The sequence below is a fragment of the Hemibagrus wyckioides genome, linkage group LG14, assembly GCF_019097595.1.
Source record: "Hemibagrus wyckioides isolate EC202008001 linkage group LG14, SWU_Hwy_1.0, whole genome shotgun sequence".
NCBI classification, from domain to species: Eukaryota; Metazoa; Chordata; class Actinopteri; order Siluriformes; family Bagridae; genus Hemibagrus; species Hemibagrus wyckioides.
Window position 1 is genome coordinate 11020011 of NC_080723.1, and position 25311 is coordinate 11045321.

Sequence of the window (25311 nt, forward strand, 5' to 3'; positions counted from 1 at the left end):
AATAGGGGAATACACCTGGAATAAGATGTTCAACAAGCACATATGAGTGTTTGGTCAGGTGTGTTGGTCCAGAGGAAGCTTGTTTATAGAGTTTATAAATCCTGACAAATTCAGCTCACATGTACGTGCACAACTTCACATGCCTCTTTACTGCCTATTAGAATACAGTAAAGTCCAATACTAAAAAATACCTTGATGACTCTACACAGGAATTCCTGCTCAAATGCCAAATAGAAACTCATCTTTATTTTTATCAGCTAATTCCATCTGTACTAAAACTAAAGTTTAATGTCTAACATGCTGTAACATGCTGTACAGTTTTAATAAAGTCGCCATTAAACGCCTTGCACGCTGTGAGTTGATTCTGTATGTTGCCGTTTCTGAAACAGGAAGTCTGGTGTGTTGAAGCGCTTGACTGATTTTGAGACACCTAGGAATTTGACAGTAGCTTAGCGAACAAGCTAAATATGGAACGGCAAAGGGTTTAATGAGAGCCATTTTCAACTGTGGAGGAGTTCTCACCAGAGCCTTCACCCACGCCTGTCCAATTTAACGAGGACAATATCCTTGACAACGAGTTGCCGTGTGGTTTTGGAGTTGTGCCGTGTGTCTGAGCCGAGGTCGTGCTGATGGTGACGGAGAGCCTGTCTATACACTAGACTGAAGTGATGTTACTCACTGTCACTGAAGAAGAAGCCCTGATGGAGTACAAAGACAGAATCACATTCTCCATCAGTCTGAGCTCACGACATTTCAGCACTGAACAGCACCAGGTTGGTAAAACACGCATCTGGAAAAAAAAAGCTTGTCACATGACTGGGGCAAAAACAGTCCTTTTAGAAATTAATAAACAGCAACCGCGTTTCTCCACCCCAGGGACAGAGCAGGCAAAAAATACAACCAATTTGGTTTGCTGCTAACAAGCTGCTACTGTAAAGGTGTGGGACATCCATCCATCCATCTATTCCACCCTCACTCCCTCCCTCACTCCCTCCCTCCATCTATCTAATCTGCCCTCCCACCCTCCATCCATCCATCCATCCATCCATCCCGTCCTCCCTCCATCCATCCACCTATCCATCAATCTATAAATCCATTCATCCATCCCTCCCTCCTGCCATCCATCCATCTATCCATCCCTCTATTGCTCCCTCCCTCAATCCCTCCCTCCCTCTATAAATCCATCCATCCAGCTATCTATCCATCCCTCCATAAATCCACCATTCCATCCATCTATCCCTCTCTCCTTCCCTCCCTCCATAAATCCATCCATCCATCCATCCATCCCGTTTCTGTAGCACTTACACCCTACACAGGGTTGTAAGGAACCTGGACCTACCCCAAGGGACTCAGGGCACAAGGTGGGGGACACCCTGGATGGGGTACCAATTCATCACAGGATGTAACCACACACATTCACATGCTTAGAGATGCCAATCAACCTACAACACATGGATTTGAACTGGTGGAGGAAACTGGAGAATACTGAGAAAACCCCTGAAGCTCAGGGAGAACACACACAGAGCAGAGGTGGGAATCCAAACCCAAACCTCCTTGCCTCTGAGGTGAGCCAAACAGTGTGTTTTTTAGAGAGCATTTAAGTGGACAAAAAAATAACCCTACTACTGACTTTGTAGAGTCCTCAAACAATGTTAATTATTTCCCTATAAGTGACAAACCATAAAACTAAAGTAAAAACTTCTACAAAAGCTATGTTTTTTCTAGATACATAAAATATAAATCTGGTGTCCATACAAAGGGACAGCTAGAGAAAGCTCTGAAACACCCACTTTATTTTCAGGGGTACTTGTTTCCACAGGCAGCACAGGCATGTTCATCTCAGACACTGAAGTGCTCTTCTAAATTAAATTAAACAAAATTGTTTACGTACAGTAACTCTGATTGTTACCCGACCTGCTCAGCTGCTCTTATCAACAATAAAAAAAACGGTTTGGTTTGAACTTTCAGGAGTGTGAAACATCTGGATCCTCTACAGACTAAATTTGGTATCATGTTGTTGCCAGCCAGTGTTTTACCTCCTGAGCTCAGTGGCATGACAGTAAAATAGTTTCCATCATTTCCAGACACAGATTTTAGACAATAGTGATAGCTGCATTGAGCAGAGACAGAAACTTGTCATTCATAACCTCCAACCAAAAAAACCAAATAAATGCCTCTTTAACTCGGTGTTCCCTGGGAACTCTTTCCTCAAAGTTCAACAAATGGTGTCAAATCAATGAAGCAGTACTTTTTAACTTCAAATAACTTTTACTGTATGTGAAAGTAGCTACATTTATATAGATCAATATTCACTTGATAAATCTATAACTATGGAAGTTACAAATTATGTCATTTCATTGACTTTCCACTACTGAGATCACTGAGCATAGCATGTGCGTTAGTAACGTAAAAAAAGAAAAGAAAAGAAGAATACACCGTATATAATCTTAATAAAGAGCTAAAATTAAAATGGCTTTAACTGAACATTTTGTTCTTGGTCTTAGAAAAAAATCCAATCTTGTAAGGAGCTTTTGCATTACACAAGGTTTCAGCTTCTTTATTTCCATTTAATGAAATAGCGTCCCAACATTTACTGTGATTCATGTTCTGTTACTGATTTTTATTTATTAAAATCCTTCAAAAGGAAACGTGAACTTGTATTTCCAGATTATTTCCCTAATAGAGTTTACGATTTCAAAGCCAGCAGTGAATGGAACAGGGCTTGTTAACTGCAGACCTGCAGAGCCTCTGCTGCTCCATCTAAAGTTCTCACCTGCTTCAGCTCATTAACGACTTAATAATTAGCTGAATGGTTAAAGCTGGTCTGTGGACAGGGCAGGAGGTATCGAGGACTGAAGTCAGCAACTGCTGCAAAGGAATATTCAGGAGAGATTTAATAGTATAAGGAGTAGTCTTAACCATAAAATCATAAAACTGCTCTGTGAAGGCGGCAGCGTCGGATAAAGACAGTGGTCATTGTTTGAAACACGACCCAGCCGCGATGCCACTAGCAACGACCACCTGCCCATGAGAGATAGTGAGAGCGGCCATAAAGATATGTAAGAAAAAAAACAACGGACACACACACACACCTCGAGCCAAGGTAAACACATCAGTAGAAAGGCCAATAATTGCAGTACGGGTCTCTCTGGGTTGTTAGCTAGCCCAGAAGCAGTAGATAACGGCCGGATCGGTGGCCGCTGACACAATGCCGTTATCTTCGTCGCTCAAATTGACCGTCTATCAATTTCTAGCTAGAGGAGCGGCAAAAACGCAGAGAAAGTCGATCATGGCAGCCAAACAGCACAACAACCCAGAGGACATTAGGTCAGGCTTATCAATGAGCGCCAACGAATAAGCATGAAGCAGACCTCGATGATGTGAGATGACCAGACACACATCCAGATCTCCTACGGGGCCATTTTTAATTATCAGGAAAGTCAAAACAAGTGACTCTTTATAAAGATTTCATAGCAGGAGTCACAGGTTCCCATCTGAAACCACGATAACTGTTTATCTCTACTGGCTACACGCTTGCATATTCATGTAGATAACGACACCGCCCCCAACCTCCACAGGGTTATGCAAAACATAAAACACGCACACTTTCATCTATATCACATTCTCTCCTGCGTCTCTGCTGCTAATAAGTCACACTTTCTGCATCATGTGGTGTGTGCGTGTGTATTTGTGTGCATTTTCTGGCCCTGAAAACTCACCCAGATTCCTAGGAGAGCCCACAGCCGGGCGATAATGAGAAGGGAGACAAAGAGAGCGTGTCAGGAAGTAGATTCTTTCTGCTGTGCACCATCTGGAAAAGGCGAGGTAGATAAACAAGTACACCCGCCGCATCCCTCACACACACACACACACACACACACACACTCATACACACACACACCACTTCTCGGATTTTCATGGATTCGGGCTTATCAATCGTCGGCCAGATTCAAAACCGAGAGAAGAGAAAACAAACAAGAGGCAGAGTGAGGATGTGGTGGTGAGGGAAAAAAGAGAAGTATATTTTCACTCAACAACAGCAACCCTAAAGAGATGATAACTAGGTTTTTGATTTTCAATCTAGTCAGGATAGAATAGATGTCTACTCAGTGAATAAAAATCAGAGGAAACGATCAGATAAAACTGTCTGGTGAAGCTGAGGGATGATGAGGGACCTGGTTAGCAGCTTGTGAGGCCTGTGATCAGGGACGCTGAAGCGAGTCTTAGCACTGAATCCCTGATTTTTATTTATATTGCCGAAGTGTCCACAAGGAGAGCGCCTACACCTTTGGGCTGCTAATGTGAACACGAGTGCAGCTGGAACATGAAATGTGAAGCAGGAAAACAAACCTGCTGGATAGACAAGGGAAGAGAGAAATAATAATAAGGAGTTTGCCTGAGGTTACGGAAAAGAAGTCAAACTCGATCGTCTCCATGATTCTACTCCATGTTTTTCAGACTCTTACACAAACACAGAGAGAATCCTGAGCCTCTATTAATTCACCGATAAGAGCCGAGTAAAAGCCTAATGATGGGAAGGTAACAGAGGCAGGTGCTGCGGCTGCGTGATGAACGACTCCGGTCAACAGTGACACTCGAACAAGAAGGGTGAGAGCTGGAGGAGTGACCTGTCTATTTGCATTGCATCAGAACCTAACAGCCTGAACCAATTCACAGCAACCAGTTAGAAATTCTACAAATTCCTAGAAAATGACCTCCAAATGACCACTTCACAAAACAGTTAGAAAAAAATACTCTCAGAATGAACAGAATCGAGACAGATAGCGAACACTCTGACAAACGCTCGAGCTTCGTCCCAAATCGCACACCAAATCATGAACTCAACTTTGCTTACATATTGGAAAAGGGGCGGGGCTACCAGGCACCAGTGCTGAGTGAGAATATCATGTCAAGATGGCCGACAACACACAACACATGTTACAAATGTCTTTTAAATCAACCCAGATTTATTTTGCAACAATTTCAACATTCACGGTATTCTGCTAAAGCAAATGATGTCAGATTATGTGCATGATTTACCATCGATGGGGAAAGGCTGCGTACTTGCCGTTAACAAAAACCAGCAGTGTTCCATTTGAGACTATACTCTACCCTTCTAACATCCATACACTAGACAGCAGAGTACATAGTGCACAGTGAAAGTGCATTGTGTGTATTAGGTCGTTTGGGATGTAGCTCTATATTTCCTAAGCAAATACATGCAATCAGAGTCTTCTGTAAATTCACCATTTACATGTTAGGACCTGCTGCCTGCATGCATTCACACTTCTATATTAAAACGTCTACGGGCCGAGGCTTATTAAAAGTTCCAGGTCCCTGAGATCGCTAAAACTAATTACAGCACAGCAGGTGTAGCTTGAAGAGAACCAAAACAAAAGCATCCACACACACACACACACACACAAACACACACACGCTCAATGTGAACAAATTCTTTTACTATCAATCCAGTACACAAAATACTGGATTTATTGCTACACAATTTGCAAAACCTGCTAGTGAACACTTACAAATTCTGGGATAAAGGGCAATTATGTTTGTAAAAAAATGAAATTGTGCGCCGACTGTGTGTCACTACATTTGTCAGGCTGTGTGAATGCCTGCGCCTGTGAGTCAGAATCCTCACACAACACTCATCACTCATCTTTTTTTCTTTTTTAATTAGCATACAATAGGTTGTTACAAGCCTAACACACACACACACACAAGAAACACAAAGAAACAAAAGGCTAAAAATCAATACAAATGAGGAATCTGTTGCATTATATGCTCTTAATGTATTAAGAACACAGATTAGCAGCACATTAAACACAGCACAGTTTGTATGGCTCTCTTCCCTTCCACAGCATCACAAAGCAACTTTACAGATGTCTGTTTAGATCCAGAGATGACAGCGGCAAAGAAAAACTGCCTGAGAATGACATGAGTGACATGAGGAAGAAAGCTTAAGAGGAATCAGACTCAGAAAGAAACCCTTTGTGTTCTATGTGACGCCAGATAAATCATTACAGTGTACAGGAGAGTGAAGTTAAACTCTACTACATGTGAGATGAATTAGATCATACTCACACTAGATCCTGTTGCCCAAGCACAACTTACACCCCCCACTGCCCCGCTGACCTGCACTCACACTGCACTGAACACTTACATCATTATGCTTTTTTTTATTTTTTTGCAGATCACAAGGTCAGCTGTTCAAATCCCCACCAGAAAACTGCTATAGTTGAACCTTCAGCTCCGTTGTCTCCTGCATGCTGCTCTTTGAAAAACCATCATCCAAATTAGCAAATGTAGTAGATTATGTGTTAGATTATTAATGTGCAGGATATTGCACTATTACTTTTCTGTAAATAGGATTAGGGTTGTACTTTTTGAACAGCACTTTATTGGCAACCCTGTTTTCGGGAAATTACTCTAAAACGTAGTTAAGTGTTGCTCCGTGGTCCATCATGTCGTTCCAATGTGTACAAGCTCTACAGAGGAATGACGATAAAACACGTTCTTGACTTAATTATGAGTTAAAATGATAAATGTAAATGTTTCAACACTCAAATGAGCAACTGTACTGCAGTATGTGTAATTTTATACTCTGTAAGTTTATTGTACATTTTTACAGTACTTTATTGGCAGTATTATTACAGTGAACTCAGCAGTGCGAGATGAGTGCAGTGGTATAAATACAGTGGAACCTCGGCACACGAATTTAATTCATTCTTTAATTTGTATTGCGAAACTAATTTTACCATAAGAAATAATGTAGATGCAGATAATCCGTTCCAGACACCCAAAAATATTAGCAATGTTTCCAATATGAAGCATATGTAAACTGTATGGCTGCTTTCAAAGAACTGACCCAAGCCAAGCATTCCATGTCAAGGGTCCTTACATGAAGTCGTGCCACCAAGCTTGGGCTAAAAATAGAACAGAGCACCCACGCCACCTATCTGATGCTTTTGAACGCATGCCGAAGGCAATGTTAGTTTCGTGGTTTGACTCTTTCAAAACAGCTTTTTCTGACTGAAATGTGTAAAATACGTAAACTCGCTTCAGTTAGCTTTGCTTGGCTTTTCACTGACGCAAACAAGTTTTCAACGGCTCCCGGACGTACACGCAACTTAGCCAGTGTTCAGGTTGGTTCAGTTTGTTCGTATGCTGATGCAAATTGCTTGCAAAATTTCAATTCTTAAGGCAAAAATTCGTAAGGGAGGACATTCCACTGTATACAGAACATGGGCTGTAATAAATAGCAATAATAGTTCAAATGTAGACAAAATTGTCCGTGTGAACAAATCAATTTCCCAGAACAAACAGTATGCAGTCAGACTGTGGCTCTTAAATGCTGTAAATGTCTAGGGTTCCAGACAGAATAATAATAAATCCTGAGGATAAACAGCTCTTTTAGCCAATGGCATGCGTCAGTACTGGCAGGTGTAGCGGCTTCATGTAACTTGGAAGAGGCGAATGTTAGCCCTCATCCTCCCAGAGCGGAAGCTGTCACGTGATGCCGAAGGTCCTAGATAATGCCTGGCAACTGGCAATTGGGAGAAAATTACAAGGAAAAATGCAGGCTGAAGTATGTTGTGCTGCTTGATGTCAGGAACAGCCAGAATAAATTCACCACAGTCTCTAAACTAGTCTTAGTGATGTGATTTCAAAACTGCCTGCATGTTGAAAAGACCACCTGCTCAGGAGAAGAGGCGTATGGAAAAGCCATTTCCGTTACATCTGAAAATGATTTCTATTAAGGTTAAAATCCTTACGCAGCTCTTTGCTGGAAGGCTTTGGGACCATTAGGCCAGCAGCAGGTGCCAGCTGAGGGATCCTGGCTGCATCTCTGAATTCTCGCCTGTGACGGATGGAGTCTAATCCTGAAAAGACTTACAAATACGGGGAAGTCCATCTGCACTTGGCAGCTTGGTGAAGACAGCCAGGTAAAGGAACAATCTGGGGCTATGAAGGCAATCCAGCAAGCGAGACGATTCATTTATGTCTAAGATGAAATCCTAAAGTGGATGCGGCTGTTCAAACTGGTGGGTTTTATAGCAGGAGGCTTTCTGTAACAAAAGGCATAAAACACATGGGCCGCTCAATCAAAAGAATCAAATTAGTCACTCTTTAGTCCTTACTCTGATTACTTTAGCAATTAAAGACTGAAATTATTCTTTAAGATGTTTTTTTTTGGAGAGACTTCATCAATTCATCATCATCATCATCATAATCATCAATCTACATTTGTGTGTGATTCATACCTCCAAATGTCACTGAACTTCAGACCCAAAAACACTGAGTTAACATCTTCTATAAGTTCCACAAAGTGTGAATTCTATACAATAGTCAAACTGGTGTAGTTTGCATAATGCAGTGAGATGCAGAACACTATTAATACCTGAAACTGATGAAAAATGTAGTGTGAACTTTGAAGCCTGCTCCACATATTAGATGGTTTTCACACTGTGCACGTTTGCTGTGGTCCAAATCTGGGTGTGGTTGTTCCCGGTGCTCCTGGAGCACTGGTTTGGTGTTCGACTTGTGTGATTCTATCAAATCCATTCATTATTATTATTATTATTATTATTATTATTATTATTATTATTATTACAGTGCTGTTATAGGCAGTAAATCAACTCTTCTGTGTCTCACCACGTTCCCCTGCCGCTCATGGTACACGTGTGTTGTGGAAACTAACGATGTCACCATCAGCTAAAATACACACAGGTTACTTCTTGATCAAGTGCAGACCTGATTCAGAACTCCACCTCCTGCAAGTAGTCTCAGGTTCAGTACCGCTACACTTTCTGTTCCACATGACGTGACAGCTTTCCTTTTCACAGTTACCATGTTATCATGCAGATCGTGTTGTGATCAGGATTTCTGCTAATCCTTAGTGAGCGAGAGCCATTTTCAGACATATCTACTCTCTTGTTCTACTTGTTTACTAGGCTTGTTGATGAACTTACACTTGAAGGCACTTGAAAAATGAGTCAATACTGGTTTCTTGCTGCCCACAAACCATTTAACCATTAGAGCTTTAACAATGACTTCTATTAAAAAACCCATCCCAGGCCACATCTCCTCCTGCAGCATCCTTTTAACTCACAAGCTCTCGATACATTACTGCCAGCGATAGCGTGTGTTTGTGAGCTTGAAGTACCTTCGAGCCATTTTAAGAAGCGTTCATGCTGATCGACTCACACTGTCCTTCTGACATCTGCCTGGAACACGATGCACCACAAACACCACGACACCTCATCACTGGCTTTTCTCCTTGCAATCAAACATCCATGCAATGCTCCATGACCAACAACCGCTTTAATTGGTTTCTATTCTTTGGTGGCTTCCTGGGTTGTGTAAACAGAATAAAAAGCACAGACAAATTTTTCAATATGACTTCATGTGACAGGAAAGAACAACTGTAAATAAATTCCATTAGGGGCTGTGCAGGTTTCGGATGGAGTCACGACGTTCTAGTTTTATTGAAATATCCTGATATTAAAAGGAGTTGACTCACCTGGGCTGTGCAGCTTATGACTGCAGCATTCATTTCAAAATGGGAAAGTTTTTTGTTTTGGGAAGAAAGACGAATGAACAATTCTCCTTTAGCATGTGTATGTTCATGTTAGAATGGGAACGGTGGATCACTAATTAGCATGTTTACTTCACAGGTTGGAGGTTTGATTTCTGCCTCAGCCCAGTGTGTGTCTGCATGATCTCTCTGTGCTTCAGGGGTTTCCTCTATGTATACTGGTTTCCTCCCTAAGTCCAAAGACATCTGTTTGTGTGTGTGTGTGTGTGTGTAGGGTTGGGTACCGAACTCTGTACTTTTAAGGGTAACGACCAATTACCGATTAACATTAAATCAATCGGTGCCATATTTCGGTACTTGAGAACGCGTCTGGGCGCTACGCGAGAGTATGGTAGAGAAAGAAAGAGAGAGTGTCACCACATGACGTGACGTCACCCCTGCAACTTGTTCAAACACAACAATGACTACCCGAAAACTTTGCAAACATGATTGCAATTTACAAATTTAGATGTAGACAATGCTGTTTGCAATGTTTGTTATTCTAAATGCTGGCCATGGCGACACATCTAACCTCAGGAAGCACTTAATTAAACACAACATGTATTTAAAAGCTCAAGAGTGTATTGTATTTGGCAGACTGATCTCCTGCAGCAAAATAGCAAAATTAGCTGCAGCTAACACGCCTGCCGAAGTCGAACCCCTGGACGAGGACGACGAAACATTAAGTGAGGCATCGATGACAACTTCAGCATCTTCAGGTAATTAATTATCCTAGCTAATTTGATAAGTTGTGATGGTTGCCGTTAACATAGCATTTTTCTAGCGCCAGTTAACACTTCTAGTTAATGTATCGAAATTCCGTACCGTGCTATTTGTGTTAAACAAATAGTAATGTAATTGGGAGGTAGAGAGAGGATGCATTTTTTCTAGTGTGTAAAATCTCTAAATAAATAACGAAATGTTGCCATTGAGAGGTTTGGACTTACTTTTTTCACTGTAATAAATGTTTGTATTATTACTCAGAGTCTAAAGTACTGAAAAAGGTACCATTGGGTACCAGTAACGAATTACAGGTACTATACTATACAGTACCAGTACCGGTGAAAATGTTAACCCAACCCTAGGTGTGTGTGACTGTGCTCTGTGATGGACTAAAATCTCAGGTTTTCCTCCTCTCTGTGTAGGATAAACACTACAGACTGATGTTCCTGGCTTGCAGGTTAGTCGAGAGTTTTTGAATTTGATCATTTCTACCACTACACTGCTCTAGTATGCTTCTCTAAAAATCCTGGGATTTTTTCATGGTGAATTGAAAACAACTCCACGCACATGATATTATAAAAACAATACTGTACCAAATAAGAGAAACATCCTCTGGATTTCACCAGGATGAGAAAAAAAAATCTAATTTGTTCAGCCAAATGAAACCAATGATTACTGGCCAGTGACAATAATACCCTCATCATTCATTATTTATTCTGTGTCACATGAATACAGATGCGAGTGTTCTAACTAATACTCTGTGCTAACTTCGTTAATTAAATCTCTGATTGTCGCAGCAAACGGCTCTCAACAACTGGAGGCGCTGATCTGCCCTTTAAAGCAAAATTGTTCAATTTATTTCAGATCGTTTCTGTTCCCTTGGGGCCTTGTCAGAAACACGAGAAGCAAAAAAAAAAAAAGCATGCCCTCAATTTTGCCAGTAAATATTTCACTGAAAGGAACACTTACAAAAAAAAACCCCTACAAAATACCCAAACAACACAATAAGGCATTCATCTCAACCACATTTACTTGAAACACTAGTTTCTTTTTTTTTGTTTGTTTTTTGTTTTGCCAGAATGAGGGTGAAGGTGGATGCTGAAACTGTGAACAGTAAACAGACGGAGGAGGAATAACTTGTGAAAGTTTCATTTTTTTTTTTCCCTTCATGCAGTGAAAAACAAAGCTTGGAGGCCACAATTGACCAAGTAATATTTCAAAGGCAGCGAGTAAATGCAGAAAGAGTTTCAATGCAAAGTGCCGACTGGATTCAGCTACTGGCAAATGCACAAAGACACTTCTCTCGTCCTGCACTCTGCCTTTCACATCCGAGCCTGTGTGCGTCTGTCTGTGTGCTTAATATAGGGGAGTTAAAAAAAGAAAGAAACAAACAAAGAGAGGCAGAGAGAGAGCGAGAGAGAGAGAGAGAGAGAGAGAGAAATGGACAGAGAGATTCTGCTACCACAGATACAGCAGTTATCAAAGCAAGGAAGCAGCTGAAAACAGTCATTGTTTTATCTGAACTAAGCTTTGACTGCTGAGTGACACAAAAGGAGGACTTTCACAGGCGAGAAAGAGAACCTTCCAGAACAATCAGAAACTGTCCAAGCTTTGAACACACAACTTCCACAGAGAAGTAACCTTCCGGGAAGGTGTAACAAGCCTTGAGTGAAAGTCAGCTCTGAAGAAAGAGACAAAATTTGGGGTAAAAGCAGAAAGGAGCAGACGAGCTGGAGGACACCGACGAGGTCGGTCTCCTTGTCCTCAACCTTGTTGGATGTTGGATGGTCTTTTACAACAAGAGTCTGTCCCTAATTTTCACCTGGGCTCTAGTTCTGATAATTAGACAACTCAACCTACTTTACCTTCTGATAAGAGTGATGTCTTTGATTTATGCACAGATCCTGTGGAGAGGACTCACACGGGGTGTCAGGACCACACGAATACACAAGCTCTCTGTCTCTTACACACACACACAAACACTTTTGCCTGGTTCAAACACAGTTAGTCCACCTTGTTAAGGGCAAGGCCAGGTGGTACAGGTGAGATTGGAGCCAGACATGCCTTCTTCTCGCAGGCAGAATTGAATTATTGATCAGCCAGCAGATTGCGTTATGAGGAATTCATGTATCTGTGGCTGACTTGGCCGATTCCACCCGAGCTAGTGGCAGTGTGAAATAGTGTTAGGGAGGGGTTGAAGGAATTGTGCACTTTAAATCAGGATTATTTTCAGAGAGCTAGATTGCACTTAGACAAGTCAGGGCAAACAGAATCGATCAGTCTGTTGGTAGACGAATACAGACAGCTGGCTATGTCTGGTTGCCCCCAGAGCCCTGAGCTTTACTCTTCAGTCAAAGGGTCTTGTCATCTGAACCTGAAGGAAATCGAAATTCTCAGGTCTCAAAACTGATCAGTAAAAGTGTGTGTGTTTGTGTGTTTGTGTGTCGAGAAGGGGGGAGTCTCACCGCTGAGCACAACGGGGGTCTGGCCGGAGCATTAGCCACACAGACCAACGCCGCAATCACTCTTGGATTGATTGGAAGTCTGTCACAGGGTATTTTTAGTTAGTCACTTAAAGAGAGTATTTATAGGAGTCATTCAACCTGACAGCACTGCCAACTCTTTTCCACATACCTAAGAAAACAAGTGCTGACAGAATTTGTTTCACACCACTCCAGTGAACCCTCTTCAAATGGAAATCCTCTCACCTCCTCCTGGCCAATCCGATTCCTAAACACTCTCCTGTGTGTGACTGGTCCGAACATTGCATTATTACACAGACCGGCAGTTCAATTTCTGAAAGAGCTCAACAGCTATTTAATCGAATTGACAAGATTATGTGATTAATCTGAAAATCAATACAATTCAATCTGCTGACACATTTGCTAGAATCCCACTGACCTCCACTGAGTTACCGAAGAGTTCGATCTTCTTAACACAAAATCTTTTTCCTCATGACAGCACATCAAGTAGCTACATCCACATAAAACCATAGAACAAATGCTGAATTCGACTACAGGTCTGACCTTTGACTAGATAAACCAAATAAAACACTGCCTCAAATCAGAATTCCTACTCAGGAATTTCTCAGAGTTCGACAAGTGACGTCAGATCAACATGGCTGCTCCCAGCATTGTTAACAAACAAAGCTGAGCTTTAAATGAGTTCAGTGAAATGAAAATACTGTTCATCCAAGCATTTGCTTTAAATCGATCAACACATCCGCTTGGTAAATCTGTAACACTGACCTGACAAGCTGCTGTTTCGAGAAAGTAAACATGCATCACTCATCATAGATCGCTGGCTAGTTTGTTGCTAATATGTTGGGTGGCCTTGTTTTAGCTTGAAAACAAGAACTAAAAAGTTCTGACTTCACAGTTCTGAGGTAAATGGAATGCAGCATCAATCAAAATGTCTAGTATAAAAACATCTGATGTTTGAGGAAACAGATGTCTGTGCACTCTATATACTGAAATGTTCAACACAAACAGGAATTAGCCTGAAACACCAACACAACGTGTTCGAGTGAGCACCTGAAGAGGAAACATCCTGGTGCGAGAGGCCAGGTGACTAGCGTTAGCTGCTAGTAAATAAATTTAACCCTAATCAAAAAGGAAAAACTGTTGTTGATTTGATGACAGCAGTTCCCATAAATTACATCTGTACTGCTCTTCCGAGCTACTCTTTAGACCTCGAATTAACTTGACTCGTAGAGCCACACACAATCTGATTTCATATAGTGCTCTGGTTCCGCTAGCTAGCATTCCATAACAGCTAAAATTGAATCTGAGCAGTGAGCGCATGCTAGTTAGCTTTCTCTCTGGAGCAGAGGGAAAAGTGTGTGTGTGTGTGTGTTCTATTACATTTATCATTTATGTTCTGTCGATCAATACTCACCTTTTATACCACAAAACTACCACTAATATGCGAGGTTAACTATACAAATATTCTTTCTTAAGTCGATGAAAAAAAACAGAGGAAATTCTAACTATTAGAAATGTAATAAAATTGTAAATAAACAACAGATTCCATCCATATGGTGTTATCACTTAAGCAAGCATTCTAACTTTTAAGGTTTAAGCTTTTTATGTAGTTTTAATGATCTGATCTTCCACATATGATTTGTTTGCTTTTGCATTTTTTATTGATAGAATTATTAAGATGATTTAAGTCTCAATTATTTTAAATCTACAGAATTGCAAAACAATTAAGAGCTGCAGCTGTAATGTCCAGTTCTTCTGTTTGCTTTTCAACACATGAACAGCATGAACATAGTTATTATTATCACCATACCACATTCTTCTCTCTCTCTCTCTCTCTCTCTCTCTCTCTCTCTTTTCCAACACAAAATAAACCAAAATTATTCTTGATATGATGTTGGCTTGGCTCACAGCTCCCTCAAAATCATTGTTCTAGAAAGACACACAAAGTGATTAGAGTATACAGGACTGTGTGTCTGCCAGTGGTTCTTATTTGGTTAATTACTTTTTCACTGAAAGTTCACTGTCAGCTACAGAGGCTCTTTATTGGACCGGGTTTAGTGTGTCCTTTGGCACAAATATGAGTTCTGTGGGTTCTTCGTTCGGTGGCCCGGATTAACACAGAGCACGGATGTGTAAGAGTGTAATGAGCGAGGTGACACTACAGAGCATGGCACAGATGACTGAAATCCCAGTTCAAGCCTTTACTATTCACTATCCTTCTGGCCAAGAACCCTGGTGAAATCTTACAAGGTTAAAAAAACTTTATACGCTGACATCCAGTCTAATATTTGCTCTAGCGTAATATCAAATATATTAATCCACAACGAAAAGCTGCTGCATTAACTACGGTTGCTCGGTCGTCTTCTCGGCTAACCTTGTTAACTACCAGAGTGCTTCAGCATCATGTCGCCAAAGCTATAACACTTGAGAGCTTTTTCAAACGGATAGCAAAAGCTATGCTAGCGTAAGCGTCTCCGGGCTCCATTAGATGGCTGAAGTGTGACGGCATTCTGGCTGTTGACCTTGTTCCTGTGTTCATTTCACCTCTGGGGAATCTTCCGCTCCTTCAGCACCTCACTTATAGATGACTGACCTATTACCTTTCTTGAAGGTGTAATAAAATCACTAGCGCAACACACACACACACACACACACTTTTAGCACATTATTTTCATGTAGTGATGCAACTTTGTCTTTAGGCCGAGACAGGAAAAACATGGACTGCAATTATGGAATCATATAAACAAAGGCTGGACAGAAATGCACTCATCTGAGAGTCAAAGGCATTCCAACGCTACTGAAAATAAACTAAACAAATGATATCCATCAGATTATTTTGACATACACTAACAGTAGAATTCGGTTTGAACATTGGAAGCTGTTCGAGAGAGGAAATCTCCATGCCACATCTTAACCACATCTCAGAAAGTAACGTCAAAAAGGCAAAAGAGGGAAGGAAAGTTTGGGATCTGGAGGACTGGCGGCTTCAAAGTTTTACTGCTGTATCGCAGCAACTGCGTGGAGTTTTTTGTTACTGTTTGTTACAACAGCAACGCTCCCACATGCAGCATACACCGAATTTATCATGCTCAACAGAGCTGGAACAGATCCTGGGGCAGCTGTGGCACTGTTTGGTCATTCCAAGCTGCAGCAATTCTTGCCATTGGGAAATTGACAAGAGACGAGAAACACGGAACGGTTCGAGGCGAAAACTCATTCCACAGCAGGAGCAAAACAACAGAGTAATGACACACACTGATAGTCTGCACAGCATCTCCATTTTGACTGTGTGCTTGCAATTTCGATTTCTCGCTGAAATGTTCTGCCGTGCAAACAAACTGAACATAAGGACTCTTAAACAACCAGCCTGTGCCCCCAGAACCTACTGCTTTGCTTTTTCTTTTGCTAATCGCACACTCTTTTTTAAAAGAGAAGAAAACGGAAGCAGACCCATTTGGTGCGGCTCTCAGCAGTAAACAGAAGAACACGAAGCATTCCCGCTTCCTGAGCCTGGAGCTCAGTAATAAGGTTGTCTGACCCCACCCACATCCCTTCACACGCTAATCACGATAATTAGAGGTCTGAAAGATGCACAGATCAGTGATGTGAATCACGCATGCTAGCACGCTAACTACAGAGCCCGAGCAGATTGCGACCACACAGGAACTTGAAGTGCTAAGCCATAAGAAGCGCATGTTTTTCTTTGTGGTTTGTGAGCATGTGCTGCCTAGTTACAATCGTCGTCTGGCCTGGTGGCATGTTTCCTCATCCAGGCGCGTGCATGCGGATATTTAGACATGTTTATGGTGGCTGCTCTAAGGAAGGTGATGTCAGCCTCGTGTTTGGGTTTACTGTCCTGAATCCATAAAGCCGACACAGTTCTATAATATAATATAATAACCACCCTGAGAGGAGACTTCAGGCTCGACTAAATTAAAACATACACAATAGCTAATCACAAGACTGCAGGAAGGAAGAGAGAAACAATAATAATCTTGTCTGCGGTGAAGGAGTTGAAGTGAAAGTACATAACAGAGATGTAGTTTCTGAGAACTGGTCCAGAGGAATAAAAGACACGGGTGTCTGCTCGGATCACCGTGAATGCACTCAGTTCGCTGGAGGCATCTGGAGAAACCCGAGACACACAGATACAATGACATGTATTTTTAAGACGCATCAAGCTGGAAGACACCGGCCTCGGGCACAACATTGACGGAACAGAAAGAAAATCTTAATATGACTGTGACAGACTGAGGGGAAGATACAAAGGGAATACAAAACTAAAAAAGGGGGTAAAAAACGAGATAAAAAGTTACTGGAAAAGAAATTAAGACAAATTTAAAGTCCTGATCAAAAGAGGTGCAAAGAAGAGGAATGAAAAACAAGAAGTCCTAACAGCATGGGACCGGCTGGGGAACGTTCACCTCTACTTTAATGGACATAGCTGGAATTCCTGGCTCTCTCTCCGCTGTAGCTCTGGGATCCTTTCCAGCGAACAACTCGGGCCGAAGCCTGCAGCTCACTCCAAACACTCCAAACTCTCCTGTACAGCCCTCACTGACCCCGACACGACTGACCTCTGAAATACACCCAACAGCAGAAGCAGCAGAGGAAGCATTTTAGCACTGAAGCACAATTAATCACAATCAAAATAAATAATGACTAACTAAATAACTCAGTCATAAAAGATTTGAAGTCCAAAGGCTGTCCAAGCTCCGAATTTTTAACAACATCTTCAAACTCTTTGTTTCTAACTGCACTGTATGGCCAAAAGTATGTGGACACCTGATGTATGGGCAATAATATAGACCTGGTCTTCTCTTTGCCTGTTTAATAATCTCCATTCTCAAGAAAGGGTTTCAACTACAGGCTGGACTGTGGCTGAGGAGATTCAGACACAAGAGACAGGCACGTTCCAGTTCATCCCAAAGGTGTTCAGTGGGGTTGAGTCAAGTTCTTCCTCTCCAACCTCTCCAAGTGCAGTTCATGTTTTTCTCTCTCTAACCTTAAGTTGTCATCTTTCAGAAGTATTAGTTTAGATTAGTATTCGTATTGTACCAGTAGATTATATTGATCATTTGACCTACGAGTCCCTGTAAATGAGTTACTACCTGAAAGGATTATTAGTATGATCACATTAATACAAAACTGTCATTTAGGGTCAGAAAACACCTTTCAAACAGTCAGATCTGAGAACTGACCTGCACTGTGATATAGAAGAAGCCATTGTTAGGTTTACATTACAACACAGTGAAACTCTTTTCCCAGCTTGTTAGGAGGTGATACAGCGTCCCTGGTGCAGAGGTTTAAAAGCCTTGCTGAGTGGCCTAACACTGGCAGCTTGGCAGTACTGAGGCCTGAACTTCTGACCTTCTGATCAGTGACCCAGAGCCTTAAATGTCGAGCCACTAGTGACCCGTATAACGTGTCCCAACACAACAGCTGGGTCATTCAGTCACCTGTGCTGTTACGTAAAACGCAGCAAAACCACAAATTCATCCTTGTTAAGGATGTAAGAAGTGATAAAAATATTACACTTGACCCAGTTCTCCCTTTTCGGTTCCTAAGCCACTAACAGGCCAAGCAAAAGCGCCTCTGAAATTTTTAGATTCTCTACAGAGGCCTGAATGAATCATTTAACACAAGTGTAACAGCCATTCCTCTTCTGCTGACTGATCCACTCCATGCCAGCAAAATCCACCCCATGCTGATGCGACCTTGGCTTCCAGCTGTTGCCAAATTTCTGACCCTTCCTCCATCTGTCACAGTAGTTACAACTCCATCCAATCTCCTTCATAATTAATCTCTGAGAGACAAATGTATACCGTTTGGGTTTTTTTTTTTTTTAACAGCTACCATACCCTATCATCCCGAGTTCCTGTGAGAAGTATTATAAACATGATAATTAAAAACCCGGCTGAAGTGAACCATTTGCTCTGTTTGGGGATTAACACCAGCATTACACTTGTGGAAATGAAACGTAACCTCTAGTGCTTAGAGTAAAACCTCTCAAAAATGAGAAGAGAAACATTACTGCAGAAACAAAAGTGGCAGTGTGGGTGACAGCGACATGAAGTGGATCTATCATTTAGCACTTATGTTCTCAGCTCAGCAGGGTTTGGACGATAAATCATATATTTTTTTTTTATACAGCAATAAATAAAGAATGCATCAGTGTTTCAGAGAGCTCAGTCACAACCCCTCATCCACTCATCCCCCAACACATTGACTCCTAAAAAGAAGAAAAAAACAGGAAGCCGAACTGAGAAAACAGGCTTCTAGTAGATTCTGTTTAAGTCTTTAGAAAAGCTTTAAAACACAAAGCAATTCTAAATCCTTTCTTTCTATTTTAGCCCAACAACACAACTTGAAAAGCTGCCAAATCAAAGCACGTCTAATCAGGGTTTGGACTGGCTGTTTGGATTAGAATGATGAATTAAACGGAGGTATTACAACTTTAGTTGAACATTACGTGATGGAAACTCGTGTGTGGTTATAAAAAAAAATCCAGATATTTTTAATTTTCTTAACTCTGTCTTCAAATACGGCGTATGAAGTGAGGAACAGAAATGAAATGAATTTTATTCTGAATAGTTTTTAACTACAGTTTGGAAGTTGAAACAAAGCTGATCTTCAAGTCAGGCTTTTAAGGCAGCAGGTGAACTTTTGTGTTTAAGTTTAAGCATCTTGAAATGTCTGACAGTCTATAATTATATTATGAAGTTAGAACAGCTAATTCTGTCTCATTGGAAAATGTTTTTTAAAAGGTTATAGATGTATTTTTCTGAGACAGACCCCAAGTCCAGTTCAGTCCTTAACGGCTGCACTGTTAAACGTGTTCTACTTTCAGATATAACAATATTAAAGTTCATACATGACATTACATTGCCACAGTATCCAGTGGCTGATTACATTATATTAGCAAACTTTACTCAAATATACACATAACAATAAGACCACCTGCCTAATATTGTGTTGGTCAGCCTTTTGCTGCCAAAACAGCCCTGACCTGTTGAGGCATGGACTCCACTAGATCCCTGAAGGTGTGGTATCTGGCACCAAGATGTTAACAGCAGATCCTTTAAGTTCTGTAAGTTGCAAGGTGGGCTCCATGGATCTGACTAGTTTGTCCAGCACATCCCACAGATGCTAGACTGGATTGAGATCTGGGGATTTTGGAGGCCAATGCTCAAGTTGCCCATTGTTGGCATGTTTGGCAGTGCACAGGGGTCTGCATGGGCACCCTGACAGGTCTACGGCTATGCAGCCCCATACGCAACAAACTGTGATGCACTGTGTATTCTGAAACCTGTGTATTAGAACCCGCATTAAGTTCTTCAGCAATTTGAGCAACAGTAGCTCTGACCTTGGCCGCCCATGACCCTGTCCCCAGTTCACGACTGTTCCTTCTTTGGACCACTTTTGATAGATACTGACCACTGCAGACCGGGAACACCCCACAAGAGCTGCAGTTTTGGAGATGCTCTGATCCAGTCATCTAGCCATCACAATTTGGCCCTTGTCAAAGTCGCAAATCCTTAAGCTTGCCCATTTTTCCTGCTTCTAATACATCAGCATTGTGGACAAAATGTTCACTTGCTGCCTAATTTATCCCACCCACTAACAGATGCCATGATTAGGAAATAATCAGCACTTTACCTCTCGGTGCTCATAATGTTATGGCTAATTGGTGTAAAAGCCAATATAAAAGAGGAGTGTTTTCTCTCTGAAAAATGACATGAGTCAGTTGACATGCCGTAGGAGACCTGAACTATCATGGAAGCCCCGCTTCATGTTCAAAGATAATATTATATTTATTGGTTCCTCCTAACCCCAAATAGGTAGAAGAAATCTAAAATGCAAGCTCAGGTTTTAGGAGGTTAAATAAATGGAGAATATTTGGATGTGCAATAAAATCTATTGGTGTGTTAAACTTTGCTAACATTAGACAAGTGCAGTACTGTGTAAAAGCCTTGATGATGATGAAGCCTTGAGGCACCCTGATGTTTTTTAGAAGTCATTTTGTTATAGATGTTTATTTTATTACTTCTTTATTACTGAGTTGGTACAAAAACGTTTTATCTGATCAAACAATAAAAAATTAAATGTTAGAGATAATTGGCTGTATGTATGCAGCACAGCACAGGTTCCTCTGGATTTGTTTTTGGCTGAAAGAGAAAATCGAAGAACTTTAAACAGACCTGGAATGAAAATGTTAGCGAATGATTAAAGCTAACACATTTCTACTTTAATGCTCATGGTGATGATCATTTGATTAAATCCTTTTTTTTTGTTTTGTTGTTATTTTGGCTCCTTGGCTCAACACTGAGCATCAACAAAGAAAACGTCAGTCATTTGGACATTTGGTCATTAGACAACTGAACTGTAAAAGGATTATATCAAAACGAGCTTTTTTTTAACGCTTTGCTGCTTAAAAATACACCATCCAGCTGACATCACAGTGCAGAATAAAGTGACAGAAAACCGTTCATTTTCTATGTACGAGTGTGAGACAGAGCTGAGATTTCAGCGACAGCATTTAGCAATAAAGCAACAGCTCGACAAGCAACGTCTCAGCTGCGATTCTCACAATTCTACACAAATACAGCACGATGCCGCAAAGTGACAAATCCAAAAAAAATGCCTTGAAGGATTCCTCGGACTAATCCCTTTGAACTTGCGATCTGATATTAATTCGATCTAAAATTTCCAGTTTTAGTCCCAACATCCTGTTTATTGTTTGATGCACAGAAATGGAAGAAAAGCCTACCTTGGATTGATTAATCCTTCCGTACACATGCCATATTCTATACACACTGAACTGCTGCGTCAATCTTTACAGAAACAAATTGGAGGGAAGGTGAGTGTAATTAGCTAGCGCAGTGAGCTTGTTTTGCTAATCTTCTAATGAAGCCTTGCATGTAACATGTGTGTTGAACATCCAGTTTTAACACTGATGAGGTAAAAATAAAGTGTAATTAGAAGCTACGACTGTTTCTCATCATTAGCATTTGCTACACGCCCACAGGAAACAATTACATGTGACCCGAGTGCTGAGTTGATGTAGGTTTACAGTCAGTAGAAAATATCCTGATGTTCTGAGGGTTTAAAAATACAGAAAGCTAAAATGAATAACAAGGCTGCTTCCAATGCCCATCTCTACTGTACACTATTTTGCATGCTGAAATTATTTCGTATCAGAAATGTCCCGCTGTCTGTTTAATAGTCCACATCAAATAAAATCGCCCTTATGAAAAAATGGTACCAATCAGGTATTTTAATAGAGTGTGTTTGTGGAGGTGCAGGAAGATCTCAGCCCTGCATGCCATTCTGCTAGGTCATTCTCTGGTGATGGGAAGAGACCGTGTTTCTCACACTCCCCTGTGAGGCTAATTCTACGCTGATGAACCATTTCATGCTTGTAACCAGACCCTTTGAACCAAGAGCTCACCATCCTCTAGGCTGAGTCTGAATCTGCATGTGTGTGTGTGTGTGTGTGTATCCAGCCCACACACATCATGGATCTTCCCATTACATGAGGCAGTTTTATGTAGACAATGAACGTTTATAGGTACACAAAGAAAAGGCTTAGCAAATCGAATGAATTTTAGTACACAAACAAAAACAAACTAAGCACATATACAGAGAGAGAGAGAGAGAGAGAGAGAGAGAGAGAGAGAGAGAGAGATGTAAGATCACTGAGCTCTGTATTAAATGCAGGTTATGGTTCATGTTTAAAGTCTACGGATGAAGAGTAGGCGTCGAGCCCAGCCTGGATCACACCCACAATGCCAGCTGCTGGAGTGTATGTGTGAGAATGTGTGTGATCTCACCTCATCTCTTCCACTTCCCACCATCAGATATCACTGAGCTCATGGGTGAAAGAGGAAAGTGGAGAAGGGTGAACCGCAGGGCACAATTCCTACAAATTACTCATTAGGGTTTTCTGTACTAGAGCTAGCTTCGGATTAGGAAACAGTTCTAACTGTTCAGAAAGGACATGAGAGCTCTGAATGATGCCATGAAATTTCCATGCACAGTTGATTATTTTCACTCTATCTTGGTGTAACTGTTTATATGCCAAGTCTCCTGGAGAGTAAACAACACTATCTATTAAAAACCTATTAAAACCTATTAAAAAGCAGCATGGGTTTGTTGTGACTGTATACCGAGATTTTTCATATAAAAACGGCCTTTTCTGAAACCAAAGTGCATTCTCACTAGACGTGTCACAACTTAGTCATTTACAAGAATCTTTTCATTCAAAGTAATAGCACTTATGCAAATCCTGGATAATCCACACACTGGAGTAGTGCGTGCGTGCGTGTGTGTGTGTGTGTGTGTGTGTGTGTGTGAGAATGTGTGTGAGGTTCCCATTACATAACTCAACCTGTAGAAGTAGGATGAAGATGTCAGAAGGTGACTGAGGACAAAAGTAGGCAAACATTATTCAAAATCCAAAAAATTATTTTCTCTGAAACAAACAGGATGAATGTGGCACTAGACACGTCACGGCAAGTCTGTTTTAAGCGTGACCCAGACGCAGTGTCAGTAACTTTGTTACTCAAAGTAAAAACTGTGACAAAATGTGACAAAATGTATTTTTACTGTGCATGTAGATCAGTGGGTTTTGACACACAGCACCGTTATGTTCCACCTTATGACTAAAGAAGCATGTATTTAACTCAGTTTCAGCTTTCCTTGAAGATACATTATATGTGGAAGAAATATCAGCAACATGAAAATAAAAACAAATCCAAACCAATTCACTGTATGATCATAATTCACTATAATTACTGACTACTTTATTCTACTTTGTTGCACTTTCAGAGATGTTATCAAGACGATCCTACGTGTTTGATTAATCTGTGTCACTGTTCATTATTCTTCTTACCCAGACAATAAAAGACACCAAATTCAGAATGCCTTCTTTGTTATGTTTCGGGTCACTTGGCAGTGAAAACAATGACAAAATGTAGGATCACGGTTAAATTACCAAACCATGCCACAGTGTCCAGTAGGAAAAAAAAATACAATTAGACCAAGGTTTCACAGGTCCGGGGGGAGCGTCGACTTAAAAGCTGGATTAGACAGCTTTAAAAAAAACAAGCGGTCAATAACTAATTCCTGTTAGAAGCAGGTCCTGACACTTACTCTGTCGCTCCGGAAAAAAATGGACTTTTATTCATTTGGCAGATGCTTTAATCCAAAAATATCAATCCTATCAAAATGACTTATCAGATTACAATCTAAGCATACTGATGAGCAGTGGAGGGTTAAGAGCCTTTCTCAAAGGCCCATTAGCAGCTCTTTAGCAGTGACAGGGTTTGAAGTCACAACCTTCTAGTCATTAGTACCGAGGCTCAACCACTTTCGAAGGCAGCTTTATTTTGTAGCAGTTCTAATACAAATTTAATGACGAGGTCCGACACATAAAACAAAAGTGTAAAGCAAAAAATCCGTTCCTTGTAAAAACTAGCAAACAAAGCTGTGGCCCTGCACTGCAAGTTAAGTATGATTGAGACGCAAGTACAACTCTCAGAGATTTCCCAACTTCATGACAAGAAGATTTACAAAAGTATAATCTCGCTTTTATTAGGCGGGAAGTCTTAGTCATCAATCTAAAAGCTGCTGATTTAAAGCGATGCTATCTCTGAACGGAAAAAAGCGAAACAAGTTGGGCAGGTATAAGTTGCAGAACAAAACAGAAACACAAGTGAAAACTAGTGGGAAGGATGAGGGAAGAATTTTGCACACGCCTTCATGCCATCAGCCTGGAGTAGTTTATATAGAGGAGAGAAATCTACTAATCTATAGCGTAATTTTCTTAATAATCAAAAAGAGCCAAATGAGAATTTGAAAAATTGATGCAGTTTAGTAGATGTGCTTAGACTACTATAAACAAAGAGCTTTAACCATCTTGTGCTTGTGTTATGAAATATCTTTCTGAAGCTGTTTAAGAATGATGTACTATATGCCAAGATAAAGCATCAGTTGTTGAGTGTGTAATTTCGGGTGCATCCTTCACTTCGATGTGAAACCAACTCACTCTGAATTAAACAACACCGAGCACACAGAAGATCAACAGACCCCAAAATGACAGCAATTTACCAAACGGCTGTAAAAGGGAAGGTAAAATATAACCTCCTCTGTTCAGAGCTATTCAGGAGGAGAAATGGAAAATAAGGGGCTTACAAACAAGAAGTTCAGTGTTTTATAGGCACAAATAACTAACGGAAACTCATCAGTGAACACAACATGCCTTGTCCTTAGTGATTTTTTTTGTAATGTTGGGTGATGGGTTGTTTAAGTTCAAAAAAAGCTGAACACCTTCACTGACAATTGTGTATGATTGTGAGTAATGAAGGTATTATGACGTTAATGACATTATGGAGATAGGCTTGGAGGGGGAAAGCGTAGGGACTGAAGGTGAATGGGGTCACGCTAAGCTGTGCAGTATTGAGAAATCATTCATCGCTACTTTGTGCCTCTGATAAGGGAATAGCTGACATTTCTATCTAT

The 25311-nt window shown here is 40.9% G+C and overlaps 1 protein-coding gene across 3 annotated transcripts in view; it reads right to left on the reverse strand.

Annotated features, from left to right (window-relative positions):
- plxnb2b (plexin b2b) overlaps positions 1-25311 on the reverse strand; it is a 139857-nt gene that overhangs the window by 112550 nt on the left and 1996 nt on the right. The window contains exon 2 of one of the 3 annotated variants that reach the window (XM_058407910.1): positions 17214-17368. The exons of the other annotated variants lie outside the window; for them this stretch is intronic. The gene's annotated coding sequence lies outside the window, so the exon portion shown is untranslated. The remainder of the gene's footprint in view (positions 1-17213; positions 17369-25311) is intronic. 3 annotated transcript variants of the gene reach the window in all.